We start from the raw sequence: 19,508 nt of genomic DNA on the forward strand, positions 1-19,508 counted from the left end.
GAAGTATTTTTAACAGATTCAGAAGAACTGTTTTTCCAATTTACAGCCGACACTCTATCGAATTTTCTATAGAATTTGCGAAAAATTCAGATTAATCAAAATTGTAAATAAATGAGTTAACAAGGTTAAATTGTAATGAAAATATGATTTGGTACTCCGGCACACTATGTGGCATATCTTGCTCGGTTACACTGTAGACAGGTAAGGAGTGTCACATTTAGTGGTATCAGAGCATCGATTTAAGCGTTTCTGGGCCTAGATAGAGTGCATACCATTACATTGCATTTGTTTGTAAGTGTTGAGGTGACACTGATGCAGATCTGTTTGTTTGCTTATTTTGATTAGGATATGGATCCTGCTTCTCAAAGAACAGTTGATGAAGAGGTGGAGAGTCGTGCTCCATCAAGGGCTGAATCTGGAGGCAGGGGAGAATCTGCTCCACTAGCAGCTGAGGCACCTGCCCAACCTCAGTTTGCATTATTTCAGCAAATGACCAAATTTTACTGGCAAATGATGGGGCCAATTCCACCACCACAACCACAGCCACAACCTCCACCAGCACCACAGAAGTCACACTGATGCAGATCTGTTTGTTTGCTTATTTTGATTAGGATATGGATCCTGCTTCTCAAAGAACAGTTGATGAAGAGGTGGAGAGTCGTGCTCCATCAAGGGCTGAATCTGGAGGCAGGGGAGAATCTGCTCCACTAGCAGCTGAGGCACCTGCCCAACCTCAGTTTGCATTATTTCAGCAAATTACCAAAATTTACTGGTAAATGATGGGGCCAATTCCACCACCACAACCACAGCCACAACCTCCAACAGCACCACAGAAGTCCCATTTAGAGAAACTGCGAAAATATGGGGCTATGGATTTCTTTGGCAAGAAGGAGGATGACCCTATGATAGCGGAAAACTAGTTGGATAGAACAATCAGAGTGTTGAAATAGCTTCATTGCACCCCCAAGCAGAACCTGGAGGGTGCTATGTCCCTACTTCAAGATGATGCATACCAGTGGTGGGACACAGTAACCAGTGAGGTGCAGCTGAATCAGATCACCTGGGATTTCTTCCTCACAGAGTTCAGGAAGAAGTATGTCAGTAAGGTGTATTTAGAAGAGAAAAGAAGAGAATTTATCAGTCTGAGACAGAGGCAACTATCAGTGGTAGAGTATGAGCGTGAATTTGTCAGACTGAGCAGGTATGGGAGGGAGATAGTCCCTACAGAGGCAGAGAGGTGCAGAAGGTTCGAAGAAGGGCTCAATGACAATATCAAAGTCATGATAACAGCATTGGAGATCACGAATTTTGCCAAATTAGTAGATACTGCATCGAAAGTAGAAAGAGTCTGAATAAATGAGCAAAATAGAAGGGAAAGACAGCAGAAGAGGGGTCCAGGTCAGTCCAGTTTATTTTCTGCTCCCAGTAAGAAGAGTAAGGGTCCTCTTGCTCAGGGTTTGGGACAACCACAAGGCCAGGGTCAGTTCCAGGGGCCTAATGTAACACCCTCCCGGTAGCAACTCCGTACATTCTACTGTTCCGGTGACCGGTGCCGGTCTGGACAGCTAGAACGTCCGGAAAAATATTAAAACTAAAGTCAGGAACCATAATTAACTCAAATATTAATAAAAAAAATTTAGGAAAAATTTTAGAAATAAAATACAACCAAGTCAAATGAGCCGGTGCCCAAGCGATGGGTAACCAGAGGGAAGTTGCGGTTCTCGCAACGAGGAGCCCTAGACTGGGAAAATTATAAAATAATTTTGGGACTCCAGAGAAGGGTCATTGAGGTTCCTATGGCATTAGAATGCCAAGAAAATATTTAGAAAATTTTTCAATCAGATACCAATTTTGACCCGTTAAGCCAAACGGAGGGCATTTTGGTCATTTCGCCTTCAGAGGTGATTTTTGGCTGACTTGTCCAGTTGAGTAAATAATTAATATGACATAAAATATGAATAAACATTACTAAAAATTAAATTGAAATTGAGTAGTGAATAAAAGAAAAGAAAAATCAAAGAAAAGCTCATTTATGACATCTTGATGATGTCATTTATAAATTATGACCAATCACAATTAAGCCATCATTTGACTAACTAATAAAGAGACTAAATGAAGACCAAATAACCAAAAATTACAGCAGCCATTCTTCTTCTTCTTCACCAAAACGTGACTTCTCCCCATCTCCCTCCATTGATGCACTCACCCAAGCTCCAAAACCTAGCCAATTACACCATAAAACCCCTATATGCCTTCATAAAACTTGGTCCTCACACCTAGAGCAAGCTTTGGATAGAAAAAAGAAAGGAAGAAAGTGAAGTTTTGAAGTCTTAGAAGTGGCTCCATTCAAGGTTAGTGCACATATGTATTTAAAACACATTAATTCCATGTTAGAGATGTGTAATAGGTAAGAAATTGTGGAATAAATGAACCAAACCCATGTGTATGAATGCCATGAATTTCGGCAGCCATATTGAAGGAATAGAAATGAGGGTTTTGTTGGACTTAGAGTGGATTAGAAATGATGTTTAGGATACATATACACAAGGATAATAAATTGGTATGCTAACTAAGGCATCTTGTAGAAAACATAAGGTGAAGCTAGGGTTTTGGGGGAGTGAAAATTGACTTGGCTTAGGAAATTGTTAGAACACATTTTAATGGTCAATTAGTGACCATTTTAGGTAAGTTGACCATATTATGGACTGAAAAATAGGATTGCAAAGTGAAGTTGTAGGCTGCCCTAGGACAGCAGCAGAGGGACTGAAAATTCAGTCCACTTGCACTGCCATAACTTGGGCTGTGTTGGTTCAATTGGTGTTTAGCCAATTGGACATGAAACTAGGCTTATAATGGCACATTTTTGCTGAAGAAACCATGCCCAAAAGACCAAAGCAAGAGGACCAAAACTTGGCCCCAATCCAGACACCCTGCAACAGCCCCTGCAGAATTGACCAAATGAATAGTAACTGTTCATTTGGCCATAACTCACTGTAGATTTGGTTAATTGACCTGAAATTTTTACAGCAACAAGATAAGATATAGACAAACAACTTTCATGAAGGACACCAATCTAAATTATGCCATTAACCCAATCAAATCATTGAGCAAAGTGAAGTTTACTGTACTGAGATTTCCAGAATTTTCATTTGAGCAGTAATGTTTGGATGGCTATAACTCTCTCTAGAAAACTCGGATTTAGGCGATTCTTCAACCGATGAAAACCTAAGGCATAGTAGAACATTTCATATGAAGAAAGTTAGGCCAAATTATGAACTTAACTTGATCAAATTACTGACCAAATTTGGACCAAAATTTGCCAAAACCCAAAAGTGCAGCATGAACAGTGCACGTGAACAGTAAACTTATTTTGGCCATAACTTGAGCTACAAAACTCCAAATGGAGTGATTCAAAAAAGGAAATTCAACTAGACAGAATAAGGAACAACTTTCATGTTTACCATTTCCTCAAATTCTCACTGTAAAAATAACAAATGGAATAGTAAAGATGAAGTACCAAATCTGAAAATTTTGTTCAATTAGCATTAAGCTTAGAAATGGTATTGGCAACCAATACCAACAAGTTTTAAATACAAAATGTGGTATGTTTGGGGTGTTAAAACCAATACACCTATTTTCTATCCAAAAGTCAACATTTTTGTTGACCAATGAGGTGAATAGTGACACCAAAACCAAAAATTGGCAATTTTGCCAAAATGACCTAAGCTTTGAGAAAGTGACCAAAACTAATAAGTTTTGAATACAAAATGTGGTATGTTGGGAGTATTAAAACCAATGTACCTATTGTTTATGCAAAAGTCAACATTTTAGTTGACTAATGAAATGAATAGTGACATGAAAACTTGAAATTCAAAAATTGTGAAACTTAAAAATGCAAAATGCCCTAGTAGGCCTAATGTGATTGGTTTGGATAGTTTGGCATGCCAATAGGGTATTGTTTTAGCAGTACTGCGAAAGGAAAGGCTTTATGCCTGTATTCATGGCTTTATGCCCGTATCCATGGCTTTTATGCCCGTATTCATGGCTTTTATGCCGATTATGTGATATCATGGCTTTTTAGCCATACTGAATGCATACGTGGTTGACGTTCTTTGTCCCATGGCATGACGGCCTGAGGCACCGCGGTGTCCAGTGCCAATAACCCGTTATCCAGTCCAGTCGTCCAGTATAGGTTACTTGGGCATGGAAAAGTATAACTGTGATTGAACTGATTATTAAAGAAAATACGAAAATTAAGTATCAGGAATGATTACAAAAATACAAAGAAGCTCAAGATCATGAAGAAAATAATTAACGAAATGCATGAAGAAGTTAATATCATAAAACATGATTAGCCCTCAACTAAACAATAAGTTAGTAATTATTCATTTCTTATGAACACAATAGCAAGGAAATTATTATTTTTATTTGCATATTATATTTTCTTGTATTATTAGCACCACTAAGCTTTATGCTTAGCGCGTCGCTTTTGCAATGCGTAGGTACTGAAGAATTGGACAGAGGGCCCAGTAGACCACAGATTCGGTAAGGCAGTTCACAGTTCTGCATAGTGTCCGTGTCACCTCAACTTCTGCAGTGCATTGGTAGGACACTAGGTGTCATTTTGGCATTCTGTAATAAATTTTGATTTTCTCATATGTAATGAAACTTATGTAATGTATTTTGATTTTCATGTAAATAATGCAAATTTGTGTTTGTAAATAGAAAAGTGAATATTGATCTGTGATTGTTACATGACTATCAAACGAGATGAATGATTGAGAATTGAAATTGAGAAATGAATGGTTGACAAATGTTGAGATGATGATTATTGGAGTTTGAGAGTAATTGAATACCAATATATGAATATTGGAAGTGTTTTTCACAGGTTCCGAAGAACTGTTTTCTCCATTTTTAGCCGGTACTCCGCCGGATTTTCTTTAAAATTTTCGGAACCTCAAATAAATTACGATTTCAATAAATGAATTATAATTCACAAGTTATATTCAAAAGGAAGAATAAAAATGAATTAAGATAAAATAGAGTGCTCGCACAATCGAGTGGCATAACTTGCTCGGCTACACTGTAGTCGGGTAAGGGGTGTCACATTTAGTGGTATCAGAGCACGGTTTAGGCGTTTCTGGGCCTAGATTGAGTCCATACCATGCATTGCATTTGTAAGAGTCGAGGTGACACTAATGCAGATCTGTTTATCTTTCTTATTTTGAATAGGATATGGACCATTCATCTCAGAGAGCAGTCGAGGAGGAAGTGGAGAGTCATGCTCCACCTGCAGAAATGAGACTGGGGCATGAGAGAATCTGCCCGCCACTCAAGCAGAGCCTCGCCACCTCCACAGCCATGTTTCCAAAGAAATGGCCGATTTCTTTAGACAAATGGCCGGAGTAATGCCAGCACCACCACCACCACCACCAGCTCCACAGCAGAAATCACACCTGGAAAGGCTAAAAAAGTTTGGAACTATGGACTTCTATGGCAAGAGAGAAGATGACTCTGTTGCAGCCGAGAATTGGTTGAACAGAACAGGCAGAGTTTTAAAACAACTCCACTGCACTCCAGAGCAAAACCTGGAAGCTGCCATATCTTTGTTGCAAGATGATGCCTACGAATGGTGGGACACGGTATCCAGTGAAGTGCAGCCATAAACTATAACTTGGGACTTCTTCCTCTCTGAATTCAAGAAGAAATATATGGGTACTGTATACCTGGAAGAGAGAAGAAGGGAGTTTATTAACCTGAGGCAGAGACAGCTGTCAGTGGCCGAATATGAGAAGGAATTCGTAAGATTGAGCCGCTATGGAAAGGAGATAGTCCCTAATGAAGCTGAAAGATGTAAGAGATTTGAAGAGGGACTAAATGACAACATCAAGATCCAGCTCACTGCCCTGGGAATCACAAAATTTACCAAGTTAGTGGAAGCTGCATTAAAAGTGGAGAAAGTGAGAATAAATGAACAAAATAGGAAAGATAGGCAGCGTAAGAGGGAATTTGGACCAGGACAGTCAAGTATACCAACTGATAGTAAGAAGTTTAAGGGTTATGGTTCACAAGATCAGACACAGGGCCACAGAGGCCAGATTGGGATATTTATAACTAGTTCTCCGGGCACAATAACAAGGGGATCAACCCCAGTGCCTGAATGTATGCATTGTGGTAGAAGACACAGAGGGGAGTGTCGACTGTTAACTAAAGAGTGTTTCAAGTGTGGGGCTACGGATCATTTAATATGAGATTGGCATCAGAGGAGTGGTTCAATAGCTCCAGACAAGTTGATAGACCTTCCCTATAGTTCAAAGGGGTAAAAGATCGTAGAGCGTAAACAAATGACATTTCACGTAAGATTGTTTCGAGAGCTTGAAAAGCTCAAGTCGTGGTGGCACCACAAGTATATGCTATGGAAGCTCAGAAGAGCCAAACCTGCATAATCGATGAGGCGATGCAAGGAAGTGAAGAAACAAGAAGGTAGCAACTCCCCGATTACTTAAGTCAGGTAAATTTCGATGACGAAATTTAAATTACAGGGGAAGAGTTGTAACACCCTCCCGGTAGCAACTCCGTACATTCTACTGTTCTGGTGTCGGTCCGGACAGCTAGAACGTCCGAAAAAATATTTAAACTAAAGTCAGGAACCATAATTAACTCAAATATTAATAAGAAAAATTTAGGAAAAATTTTAGAAATAAAATACAACCAAGTCAAATGAGCCGGTGCCCAAGCGATGGGTAACTAGAGGGAAGTTGCGGTTCTCGCAACGAGGAGCCCTAGACCGGGAAAATTATAAAATAATTTTGGGACTCCAGAGAAGGGTCATTGAGGTTCCTATGGCATTAGAATGCCAAGAAAATATTTAGAAAAATTTTTCAATCCAGATACCAATTTTGACCCGTTAAGCCAAACGGAGGGCATTTTGGTCATTTCGCCTTCAGAGGTGATTTTTGGCCGACTTGTCCAGTTGAGTAAATAATTAATATGACATAAAATATGAATAAACATTACTAGAAATTAAATTGAAATTGAGTAGTGAAGAAAAGAAAAGAAAATTCAAAGAAAAGCTCATTTATGACATCTTGATGATGTCATTTATAAATTATGACCAATCACAATTAAGCCATCATTTGACTAACTAATAAAGAGACTAAATGAAGACCAAATAACCAAAAATTATAGCAGCCATTCTTCTTCTTCTTCACCAAAACGTGACTTCTCCCCATCTCCCTCCATTGATGCACTCACCCAAGCTCCAAAACCTAGCCAATTACACCATAAAACCCCTATATGCCTTCATAAAACTTGGTCCTCACACCTAGAGCAAGCTTTGGACAGAAAAAAGAAAGGAAGAAAGTGAAGTTTTGAAGTCTTAGAAGTGGCTCCATTCAAGGTTAGTGCACATATGTATTTAAAACACATTAATTCCATGTTAGAGATGTGTAATAGGTAAGAAATTGTGGAATAAATGAACCAAACCCATGTGTATGAATGCCATGAATTTCGGCAGCCATATTGAAGGAATAGAAATGAGGGTTTTGTTGGACTTAGAGTGGATTAGAAATGATGTTTAGGATACATATACACAAGGATAATAAATTGGTATGCTAACTAAGGCATCTTGTAGAAAACATAAGGTGAAGCTAGGGTTTTGGGGGAGTGAAAATTGACTTGGCTTAGGAAATTGTTAGAGCACATTTTAATGGTCAATTAGTGACCATTTTAGGTAAGTTGACCATATTATGGACTGAAAAATAGGATTGCAAAATGAAGTTGTAGGCTGCCCTAGGACAGCAGCAGAGGGACTGAAAATTCAGTCCACTTGCACTGCCATAACTTGGGCTGTGTTGGTTCAATTGGTGTTTAGCCAATTGGACATGAAACTAGGCTTATAATGGCACATTTTTTCTGAAGAAACCATGTCCAAAAGACCAAAGCAAGAGGACCAAAACTTGGCCCTAATCCGGACACCCTGCAACAGCCCCTGCAGAATTGACCAAATGAACAGTAACTGTTCATTTGGCCATAACTCACTGTAGATTTGGTGAATTGACCTGAAATTTTTACAGCAACAAGATAAGATATAGACAAAAAACTTTCATGAAGGACACCAATCTAAATTATGCCATTAACCTAATCAAATCATTGAGCAAAGTGAAGTTTACTGTACTGAGATTTCCAGAATTTTCATTTGAGCAGTAATGTTTGGATGGCTATAACTCTCTCTAGAAAACTCGGATTTAGGCAATTCTTGAACCGATGAAAACCTAAGGCATAGTAGAACATTTCATATGAAGAAAGTTAGGCCAAATTATGAACTTAACTTGATCAAATTACTGACCAAATTTGGACCAAAATCTGCCAAAACCCAAAAGTGCAGCATGAACAGTACACGTGAACAGTAAACTTATTTTGGCCATAACTTGAGCTACAAAACTCCAAATGGAGTGATTCAAAAAAGGAAATTCAACTAGACAGAATAAGGAACAACTTTCATGTTTACCATTTCCTCAAATTCCTACTGTAAAAATAACAAATGGAATAGTAAAGATGAAGCACCAAATCTGAAAATTTTGTTCAATTAGCATTAAGCTTAGAAATGGTATTGGCAACCAATACCAACAAGTTTTAAATACAAAATGTGGTATGTTTGGGGTGTTAAAACCAATACACCTATTTTCTATCCAAAAGTCAACATTTTTGTTGATCAATGAGGTGAATAGTGACACCAAAACCAAAAATTGGCAATTTTGCCAAAATGACCTAAGCTTTGAGAAAGTGACCAAAACTAATAAGTTTTGAATACAAAATGTGGTATGTTGGGAGTATTAAAACCAATGTACCTATTGTTTATGCAAAAGTCAACATTTTAGTTGACTAATGAAATGAATAGTGACATGAAAACTTGAAATTCAAAAATTGTGAAACTTAAAAATGCAAAATGCCCTAGTAGGCCTAATGTGATTGGTTTGGATAGTTTGGCATGCCAATAGGGTATTGTTTTAGCAAGATCGCGAAAGGAAAGGCTTTATGCTGTATTCATTGCTTTATGCCCGTATCCATGGCTTTTATGACCGTATTCATGGCTTTTATGAAGATTATCTGATATCAAGGCTTTATAGTCATACTGACAGAATACTAGGTTGACTTTCTGCGACCCATGGTATGACGTCCCGAGGCACCGCGGTGTCAGTGCCAACAACCCGTTATCCACCCAATGCCCAAAGATAGGTTACTTGGGCATGGAAAAGTATAATCGTGATTGAACTGATTATTAAAGAAAATACGAAAATTAAGTATCAGGAATGATTACAAAAATACAAAAAAGCTCAAGATCATGAAGAAAATAATTAACGAAATGCATGAAGAAGTTAATATCATAAAACATGATTAGCCCTCAACTAAACAATAAGTTAGTAATTATTCATTTCTTATGAACACAATAGCAAGGAAATTATTATTTTTATTTGCATATTATATTTTCTTGTATTATTGGCACCACTAAGCTTTATGCTTAGCGGCCGCTTTGCAACGCGTAGGTAATCAAGAATTGGACAGAGGCCCAGAGACCACAGATTCGTAAGGCGGTTCACGATTACGCATAGTGTCCGTGTCACCTCAACTTCGTAGTTGCATTGGTAGGACACTAGGTGTCATTTTGGCATTCTGTAATAAATTTTGATTTTCTCATATGTAATGAAACTTATGTAATGTATTTTGATTTTCATGTAAATAATGCAAATTTGTGTTTGTAAATGGAAAAGTGAATATTGATCTGTGATTGTTACATGACTATCAAACGAGATGAATGATTGAGAATTGAAATTGAGAAATGAATGGTTGACAAATGTTGAGATGATGATTATTGGAGTTTGAGAGTAATTGAATACCAATATATGAATATTGGAAGTGTTTTTCACAGGTTCCGAAGAACTGTTTTCTCCATTTTTAGCCGGTACTCCGCCGGATTTTCTTTAAAATTTTCGGAACCTCAAATAAATTACGATTTCAATAAAGGAATTATAATTCACAAGTTATATTCAAAAGGAAGAATAAAAATGAATTAAGATAAAATAGAGTGCTCGGCACACTGAGTGGCATAACTTGCTCGGCTACACTGTAGTCGGGTAAGGGGTGTCACATTTACCTAAACCACAGTTCACAACTAGGAGAGGCCAGTCCACACCATCGGTGGGCAGCTCTCTAGGGACGGTGTTCAGGGGACTAGCCCCAGCATCTTCTGCCTGTCCATACTGCCAGAAGTGGCATAAGGGGGAATATTGGTGAATGACTGGTGCATGCTTACGGTGTGGATCTACAGAACATTAGATCAAAAATTGTGCGAAGAGGACTACTACAGTTGTCCCAACACAAGCAGATAGCCCTAACCCTACACCTCAAAGGGGTAGGAAGCCCAGTAAATCTGAGGCAGTTGGTCCATCACTGACGCCTGCAACTGAGTCAGCTGAGAGGCCAGAGGCCAAAGTACCTGCTAGAACCTATGCCATGAGAGCCCAGAAGGAGCAAGATGCCCCAGATGTTATCAAGGGTACATTCTCCCTCTACAACACATTTGTGCATGCATTGGTGGAACCAGGATCCACTCATTCATGCATCTGCATCAAACTACCCGTAGAAAGGGGAGTTTGAGTAGAGGAGAGTAATCAAGACATTCTAGTCACAAATCCACTAGGCCGCAGTGTGGTAGTGAATAAGGTGTATAAAAGTTGCCCGTTGAGGATTCAGGGGTATGAATTCTCGGCAGACCTAATTGAATTGCCCTTCCACGAATTTGATATGATTTTGGGAATGGACTGGTTGTCACATCATCAGGCAATAGTTGATTGCAAATTGAAGAGGATTTCTCTGAAAACTCCTGAGGGTAATGAGATTTTAGTTGTGGGGGAAAGGACAGATTTCTTGTCCAATGTTATCTCAGCCACAGTTGCAAGAAGATTGATGAGAAAAGGCTGTGAAGCTTACCTAGCACATGTGGTTGATACTAGGCAGGCTAAGCCGAACTTGTATGATATACCCATAATAAGAGACTTCCCAGACGTATTTCCTGAAGAATTGCCTGGTTTACCACCAGAAAGGGAAGTCAAATTTGCTATTGAGGTAATGCCGGGTATAGCACCAATTTCTATTACTCCTTATAGGATGGCACCCACTGAATTGAGGGAGTTGAAAATTCAGTTGTAGGAGTTACTCGATAAGAGGTTCATACGCCCCAGTGTGTCACCATGGGGAGCTCCGGTGCTATTTGTGAAGAAAAAGGATGGAACCTTAAGATTATGCATTGATTACCGGCAGTTGAACAAAGTAACTGTAAAGAATAAATATCCGTTGCCCAAAATTAACGATCTATTTGATCAGTTAAAGGGAGCCGATGTATTTTCAAAAATTGATCTCAGATCAGGGTATCATCAACTAAGAGTAAAGGATGAAAATGTGTCAAAAACTGCATTCAGAACCCGGTATGGACATTATGAATTCCTAGTGATGCTGTTTGGGTTAACAAATGCACCAGTAGCATTTATGGACCTTATGAACTATATCTTCCATCCATACTTAGATCGGTTTGTAGTGGTCTTTATTGATGATGTTCTGGTGTATTCTAAGACCAGGGAAGAACATGATGAACATTTGAGGATTGTTCTGCAAACCCTGCGAGAAAAGAAGTTGTATGCTAAGCTGTCCAAGTGTGACTTCTAGATGAGTGAAATCTCCTTCCTTGGACATATAGTATTAGCTGAGGGGATCAGAGTGGATCCCAAAAAGATAGAAGCAGTGATGGAATGGAAGCCTCCCAGAAATACAACTGAGGTCAGCAGTTTCTTGGGGCTAGCTGGGTATTATAAAAGATTTGTGAAGGGGTTTTCTCTCATAGCCGCTCCAATGACCAAGTTGTTACACAAAAATGTGAAATTTGGCTACAACGACAAGTGCCAAGCCAGTTTTGAGAGGCTGAAGGCTATGTTGACAGAAGCACCAGTGTTAACACAGCCAGTGTCCGGAAAGGACTTTGTGGTCTACAATGATGCCTCGCATAATGGGTTAGGGTGTGTATTGATGCAAGAGGGGAAAGTGATCGCCTATGCTTCCAGGCAGTTAAGGCCAAATGAACAAAACTACCCTACTCATGACCTGGAGTTAGCAGCAATTATCTTCGCACTGAAGATATGGAGGTATTATTTGTATGGTGAAAAATGTTACATCTATACAAACCACAAAAGTCTAAAGTATTTGCCAACCCAGAAGGAGCTCAATCTTAGACAGAGGCGATGGATTGAATTCCTAAAGGACTATGATTGTGTGATAGATTACCATCCTGGAAAGGCAAATGTAGTTACTGATGCTTTAAGCAGAAAGTTCATCACAGCTTTAAGATCACTAAATGCCCATCTGTCCCTAGCTCAAGATGGAGCTATTTTGGCTAAGTTGCAAGTGAGGCCAAACCTGCTACAGGAGATTTTAGATGGGTAAAAGGTGGATGAGAAGTTAATGGCTACTATGAACAAAATCTCAGAAGAGAAGGCAACTGATTATGAGGTGAAAAAAGATGGGTGTTTGTACTATAAAGGAAGAGTATGTGTACCAAATGATGGGGAATTGAAAGCCAGTATTCTAAAAGAGGCACACACTAGTGTTTATGCTATGCACCCAGGAATTACAGAAATGTATCATGATCTAAAGCTTCAGTATTGGTGGCCTGGTATGAAGAAGGATATAGCTGACTATGTGACTAAATGCTTGACATCTCAGCAAGTCAAGGCAGAACATCAAGTTCCATCGGGTTTGCTACAGCCTATATGCATACCTGAATGGAAATGGGATCGGGTCACCATGGATTTTGTAAGTGGTCTACCTCTCAACCAGAAGAAGTATGATGCAGTATGGGTGATAGTAGATAGATTGACGAAGTCAGCACACTTTTTGCCAGTTAGGACTGACTACTCACTGGAGAAGTTAGCAGACTTGTATATCAGTGAGATAGTTAGACTGCATGGAATTTCACTTTCCATCATATCTAATCGAGACTCAAGGTTTACATCGAGATTTTGAAAGAAGTTGCATGAATCCTTGGGTACACAACTCCACTTCAGTACAGCTTTCCATCTATGACAGATGGGCAATCAGAAAGAGTAATCCAGGTAAAAAATTGAAACCAATTAAATTAATACAAATATTGAACTGAAATGATAATAATAACATAAAATATATGTCAGGTCCTTGAGGATATGCTAAGGAGTTGTGTCATTGAGTTTGAGGAAAGTAGGGATAGATACCTCCCACTGGCAGAATTTGCATACAACAATAGCTACCAAGCTAGCATCCAAATGGCCCCGTATGAAGCAATGTATGGGAGAAAATGTATAACTCCAGTGTATTGGACTGAATTAGGCGAAGACAAATTGGTAGGGCCAGACTTAGTGAAACAGACTGAGGAAAAGGTAAAGCTAATTAAAGCCAATCTGAAGGTTGCCTCAGACAGATAGAAATCTTATGTCGACTTGAAGAGAAAAGAAATAGAATATGCAGTTGGCGATAAAGTGTTCCTCAAGGTGTCACCGTGGAAGAAGGTACTAAGGTTTGGAAGAAAAGGTAAGTTAAGCCCTAGGTTCATTGGCCCATATGAAGTCATTGAACGTGTGGGTCCATAGTGGCCTACAGGCTAGCTTTACCACCAGAGCTGGACAAGATCCACAATGTGTTCCACGTTTCTATGCTAAGAAGATACCGTTCAGATCCATCACATGTCATCTCCATGAAAGAAATTGAAGTACAACCAGATTTGACATATAAAGAAGAACCCATACGGATCCTAGCTCAGGAAATGAAAGAGTTAAGGAATAAGCATATTCCACTGATGAAAGTGCTTTGGAGGCACCACAACACTGAGGAGGCAACTTAAGAAAGTGAAGAGACAATGAGGCAACAGTTCCCTCAACTATTTGCATCAGGTAAATTTCGAGGACGAAATTTAAATTAGAGTGGAAGAGTTGTAACACCCTCACTGTAGCAATTTTGTACATTCTAATGTTCAGGTGACCGGTGTCAGTCCAGATAGCTAGAACGTCTAGAAAAACATTTAAACTAAAGTGAGGAGCCATAATTAACTCAAATATTAATAAGAAAAATTTAGGAAAAATTTTAGAAATAAAATACAATCAAGTTAAATGAGCCAATGCCCTAGCGATGGGTAACCCAGTGGGAAGTTACGGTCCTCGCAACTAGGAGCCCTAAACCCTGGAGAAAATTCATTAAATAGTTTTTGGGACTCCAGAGAAGAGTCATTGAGGTTTCTATGACATTAGAATGCTAAGAAAATGCTTAGAAAAATTTTTAGATCGATACAGATGATTTTAGCTCAATAAGCCAAACAGAGAGCATTTTGGTCATTTCGTCTTCAAAGATGATTTTTGGCCAACTTTTCCAGTTAAATAAATAATTTATATGACATAAAATGTGAATAGATATCGTTAAAAATTTAATTGAAATGAGTAGAAAAGAAAATGAAAGAAAAGTGGAATTATGACATCATATGATGTCATTAATGAGCTCTCCACCAATCATAACTTAACAAAATTACTTAAGGGATAAAATGGACACAAAATAAGATAAAAACGAAAAAGAAAAGTCCAGCAGCCATTTCTTCTTTGACCAGCCAAATTGCTAGAGAGAGAGAGAGAGGAGAGAAAAACCTCCATGAAAGCTTGATCAAGCTTGAATCCCCACCCTTTCTCACCATAAAAGCCCTAGTTGTCTTCACAAAAAATTCACACCACACCTTGAGAAAGCTTTGGGCAGCAAAATTTTGAAGAAAATTTGAAGTTTTGCAAGACCCAAACTTAGTTTCAAAGAGGTTAGTGACTAAACTTACCCTTTCTCTTTCAATTCATGTTGAAGGAGTGAAATTGAATGCAAACTTACAAGAAAATTTAATAAACATCATGTGTATGTCTTGCTTAAAATTCCAGTAGCCTTGGGCTTGGTAGGGTTTTGAAGATTTTCTTGAATTAAAATGGTACCCTAGCTGCCCTTAATAATAACCTATTATTTAGGATAGTGAAAGACAAGTGAATGCATGATTTGAGATGGAATGGGTTAGGGTTTGGGTATGAAATTAAGACCTTGATCATGTAATGGTGAAAGTAAGTTTTCATGTTCAATTAGTGACCATTTGGTTATGTGTGAATAAGAAATGAAGTGGTTTGTTTAGTGAGAATTGAAGTTAGTGTTGCTGCCTTGGCTAACCAGCAGGACTGAGCATAAGTCCAGCAGGTTTAGGCAGCAATAACTTCAGTTGTAGAGGTTCAATTGGTGCAAGGCTAATTGTACATGAAACTAGACACATAATGGCACAACTTTGGTGAAGAAACCATCCCCAGAAAATCAAACCAAGTTGACCTAAAGATTGACCTAATCCGGGTGACCTGCATTCCACCTGGGCAAAATGACCAAATGAACAGTGTTTATTCATTTAGTCATAACTCAGTATAGAAAAGTCCAATTGACCTGAAATCTTACCAGCAGAAATCTGAGATATAGATCTACAACTTTCATGAAGAAACCAAACCCAAATTGTGACCATAACATGTTCAAAAGGTTGCCTGCAGTCACTGCACAAAACAATGTAGATTTGGTCAATCCAGAAAATCTGGAAAGTTTGCAATCCAGCCAGTTATGGTGTTTAGGCCATAACTTGAGATACAAAACTCCAAATGGAGTGATTCAAAAAAGAAAATGTAACTAGACACAATAAGGAACAACTTTCATGTTGATAACTTTGCCAAATTTCCACTGTAAAAATGACCAATAGAATAGTAAACACAAGGCTTGAAATCTAAAAATTTTGAACAACTAACACTAAGCTTAGAAATGGTATTGGCAACCAATACCAACAATTTTAGAATGCAAAATGTGGTATGTTGGGAGTATTAAAACCAATCTACCTATTGCCTATGCAAAAGTCAACATTTTAGTTAACTAATGAAATGAATAGTAACACCTAAACTTAAATTTCAAGAATTGTAAAATTTAAAAGTGTAACATGCCCTAGTACACCTAACAAGATTGGTTTGGATAAGTTGGCATGCCAATAGGGTTCTGTTAACAGTACTGCATATGGCTTCATGCCATTCTGTGTTTTATGGCCTCACGTGCCATTTCTATGATATAATAGCCTTTGGCTATATTGATTGAGTTGTTATACTTGGGTTTTATCCCTGATAATTATTACAGCTTATTAGCTGTTCTGTTGCACACTGGGAGACACAATGTGACCAATGGTGTGATGGTCCGAGGTACTTGGTACCCCGTGCCAGTTTACCCATTTATCCAATCCAGTCGACTAGTATAGATTACTCGGGCAATTAAAATAAATCCTACCAAATTTTAATCGAATAATACTGCAATGAATGCCAAGAATTAAGTCTACATAAAATGTAAACATACATTCTGCATATTTATTTTATTTAGTTATTTTATTTTATATTGTCACCACTAAGCAGAATTGCTTAGCACGTCGTTTTTCCACGCGCAGGTACTGGAGACATAGTTGAAGAGTCCAGCAGACCTCAGACTGAGTGAACTTTCAGATCTGCACATAGAGTCCAGAGTCACCTCACATTTGCAATGCATTGGTAGGACATTAGGTTACTTTTGGTGTTTTGTATTTTATAAACTTTTTGTAATTAGACTTTTATTTTGTCATGTATATTACAAACTCATGTAATTATGTTTTGATGTAAACATCTATAAATCATGTTCAGTAATAAATTTGAGTATTTCTTATTGAGTTGAGTATGATATGAAACGAATTGAATTTTGAGATATTGAAGTCATTTGAGAAATTGTGGAAAGATGTTGGTGGTTGACTGAGATTGATATTATGATTACATTGGAAGTGTTTTTAACATATTCAGAAGAACTGTTTTTCCAACTTACAGCCAACACTCTGCCGAATTTTTTTATAGAATTTGCTGAAAATTCAGATTAATCAAAATTGTAAATAAATGAGTTAAAAAGGTTAAATTGTAATGGAAATATGATTTGGTGCTCCAGCACACTGTGTGGCATATCTTGCTCCGCTACACTGTAGACGGGTAAGGGGTGTCACAACAATCTTTTTGGATAAGTCATGTCCTTATTGTGAAGTATCCTCGATTGTGAACCTATTTATGATACTTTGTGCTAGAAATACTGTCACTCATATTCTTAACAACTTAAGAATAGAATTTCTAACAAATTATCAATGGACCTTTTCTATTACACATAAATATAATATGTAAACAGAAAAAGTGAAAATGCCTTTTATTAATAAAAACATGTACAAGATACATACTAAATGATATGCTCTAAGGCATACTATTAATAATACATAGGTAGTTTAGGACTGTGGTCCTAAATACGAACCCACAATATTTCAAGACAGATTTTTTTTTGGTAAATCCTTAGACATTGTTTAGGGCATATGGCATAGTTGTATAAGGCATAGAAGAATACACATCAACATGTCACCTATAGGTGAGTAAGGTATAAAAGAACATACATCACCACAGTTTCAAGTGTAGAACTACGAGCAGGTCTGATTCTTCTTCAGGATAGCGAGGGGGGTACGTAGGCAGTTTAGGACCGTGGTCCTAAATACGATTCCATAACATTTCAAATCACACAGTTACTATTATCACGAGACCGTAGCTAGTCTCATGACGCAGAGTGTGTTGACAGAGCAAGATGCACTCAATTTTCACATGATACAGTTATCACTGTTATGAGACCATAGCTAGTTTCATAACATAGAGTACGTCGACCGAGTAAGATGTACTCAATTCTTATAGTCAATGTTTTATAATTATTAGAAGATTGAGTTTCACTTTGATAAAACTTGAGCAATACTTTCTCATTGATTTCAACTTTAGCCAAAGTGGGGGGCAAACTATAGACCCTTATTTTGTGATTTATTATGAGTTTGTGAATTGAGGTTGTGGGAAACTCGATAATGAAAAATTGTATAATTGTAAGATGTAATTGGAGGTGTAACACCCTTCACCCGTCTACAGTGTAGCCGAGCAAGGTATGCTACATTAGGTGCTGGAGCACCCTATCCTGTCTTGTCGGGTACAATATTATTTTACTTTCTATTTAATCGTATTATCTTACGTATAGAAATTTTTTTTATCCCATTTCATTTTGATGGAGACTCGGACAGAATCTCTTCTATTTTACTAGTGCATGGTGGGTTTACTTATTTTACCTGTTAAAAATACACATCCATATCATTTTCCATAAATCATGTCATGTCATCATAATGCTTATACTATTTCAAGTAAATAAAATACTACATTTCATTTATATAAAATTAAGTACAATATTTATAATTTATATACAATCCAAAAATTTAATTAAATGTCTTAAAATAATTTACACCATCTACTTATGTACAGTGGTCCAAAATGCAAAATTTAAATACACATGAGCCCTACCCAAAATGAACTGGTGAGGTGACACCGACCCTGTAGCAGATCTGATCCTCTCTATCTATACTCTCGTACTACTGCTGCTGCTATTGGTGCTCTCCTGTACCTACGCGATGGAAAAACCAACGCGCTAAGCATTTCTTCTTAGTGGTGTAATAATTTGAAATAAAAATAAAAAAATAATTGTCCATATAAAATTTACTAAATTTTTGAATTAATTACATATTTATGAAACTTTGGAAGCAACAGATTATCGGGATCTTTTTATTCATATATTTCATATTCAGTCTTATTAAATCCATGACAGTGATCTCTTCATGTACTTATTTAAATTTAAGATGTGTTACTCATATTTGTGCCCAAGTAACCTATCACAGACTATAAAGACTAGATACACGGGAGTATACTAGTTAGACATCCGTATGTCTATCCAGTATACAATGGTCATGTCAAGCACTAGGCCAGCGGGCAGGCATAAGCCAGTAATAATAATAGGCACTATGGCCAACGGGCAAGCATAAAGCCAGTAGAACAATCATCTTAGATATATGTTGTCCATCAACGATTATTCATGTGGGCAGTACTGTAATCTGTAGTCTTTAATTGGTATACCAATCGATTCAAGCTATATAAATGAGTCTAGGTGTACTCTGGGTAAAATAATATTATTTAATACTTGTAGTTTCATTGATTCATGTCATTTTCATGCTTAGCAAGTTATTGTAATTTATTTCATCTCATATGCCAAATCATATTAGGAATCTTTCTCAAGGTCTAGGTTTAGTATCTTAGATTCACCTAGCAATTTGGCCAAGATGTGGCCCTTATTTGGTTACACTTCCGTCATGGAAGTTGTTCCTCTATGTCTTGTCTTTGTTATCCCTTTTGAATCATGTCATTTAAAGTTTTAGAACTCAAGTTATGATCAAATAACCATAACCGGTTCATTTCCTAATTCTGGTTCCTTAAAAAGGCAGATTTTAGAGTTACATTTTACCTAATTAATTAAATATCTTACAG

Source organism: Hevea brasiliensis, chromosome 5 (genome assembly GCF_030052815.1).
Source record: "Hevea brasiliensis isolate MT/VB/25A 57/8 chromosome 5, ASM3005281v1, whole genome shotgun sequence".
NCBI lineage: Eukaryota > Viridiplantae > Streptophyta > Magnoliopsida > Malpighiales > Euphorbiaceae > Hevea > Hevea brasiliensis.